Source organism: Bison bison, unplaced genomic scaffold, assembly GCF_000754665.1.
Source record: "Bison bison bison isolate TAMUID 2011002044 unplaced genomic scaffold, Bison_UMD1.0 scf7180017864211, whole genome shotgun sequence".
Classification (NCBI taxonomy): Eukaryota; Metazoa; Chordata; class Mammalia; order Artiodactyla; family Bovidae; genus Bison; species Bison bison.
Window position 1 is genome coordinate 104,837 of NW_011494783.1, and position 1,410 is coordinate 106,246.

At 47.6% G+C, this 1,410-nt stretch overlaps 1 protein-coding gene across 1 annotated transcript in view; it reads right to left on the reverse strand.

Moving 5' to 3' along the window:
• The window catches only part of LOC104992122 (olfactory receptor 2F1-like), a 2,753-nt gene that overhangs the window by 732 nt on the left and 611 nt on the right, over positions 1-1,410 (reverse strand). The gene's annotated exons all lie outside the window — the stretch shown is intronic.

Consider the following 1,410-nt stretch of genomic DNA (forward strand, 5'->3'; position numbering starts at 1 on the left):
AGTTAAAATGATTTGCCTCAAATCCCACTGAATCAGTTAAAAGGTGATCCTGGACATCTTGCCTTTTGTGTGCTGGGTCTCCCCTTAGCTTTAGCCTTCTAAAGTGAAAGTGTTAGTCACTCAGTCATATCTGACTCTTTGTGACCCCATGGACTCCTCTGTTCATGGGATTCTCCAGGCAAGAATACTGGAGTGGGTAGCCATTCACTTCCCCAGGGGATCTTCCCAACACAGGGATGGAACCTGGGTCTCTTGCATTGCAGGAGGATTCTTTACTGTCTGAGCGCCAGGAAGCCCTTAACCTTTTAAGGTCTGACCCAAAACAAATGTTTTAGAATATCTTTTTTTTTTTGCTAAGTCACTTCAGTCGTGTCCGACTCTGTGACCCCATAGACGGCAGCCCACCAGGCTCCCCCGTTCCTGGGATTCTCCAGGCAAGAACACTGGAGTGGGTTCCATTTCCTCTCCAATGCATGAAAGCAAAAAGTGAAAGTGAAGTCGCTCAGTTGTGTCTGACTCTTAGCGACCCCTGGACTGCAGCTTACCAGGCTCCTCCGTCCATGGGATTTTCCAGGCAAGAGTACTGGAGTGGGGTGCCATTGCCTTCTCCAAGAATATCTTAGCTCCATGGAAGAACTAGTTAGTGTCAAATGAGATGATATGTGAGAAAGCTCTTCATAACTTCAGTTCAGTTCAGTTGCTAAGTCATGTCCAACTCTTTGCGATCGCATGAAGTACAGCATGCCAGGCCTCCCTGTCCATCACCAACTCCCAGAATTTACTCAAACTCATGTCCGTCGAGTCAGAGATGACATCCAACCATCTCATCCTCTGTTGTCCCCTTCTCCTCCCACCTTCAATCTTTCCCTGCATCAAGGTCTTTTCCAAGGAGTCAGGTCTTCACATCAGGTGGCCAAAGTATTGATTGGAGCTTCAGCTTCAGCGTAAGTCCTTCCAATGAATATTGAGGACTGATTTCCTTTAGGATGGACTGGTTGGATATCCTTGCAGTCCAAGGGACTCTCAAGAGTCTTCTCCAACATCACAATGCAAAAGCATCAATTCTTCAGTGCTCAGCCTTCTTTATGGTCCAACTCTCACATCCATACATGACTAAAAAACCATAGCCTTGACTAGATGGACTTTTGTTGGCAAAGTAATGCCTCTGATTTTTAATATGCTGTCTCAGTTCAGTTCAGTTCAGTCGCTCAGTCGTGTCCAACTCTTTGCGACCCCATGAATCGCAGCCCACCAGGCCTCCCTGTCCATCACCAACTCCTGGAGTTCACCCAAACCCACGTCCATTGAGTCGGTGATGCCATCCACCATCTCATCCTCTGTCGTCCCCTTCTCCTCCTGCCCTCAATCCCTCCCAGCATCAAGGTCTTTTCCAATGAGTCAACTCTTCAC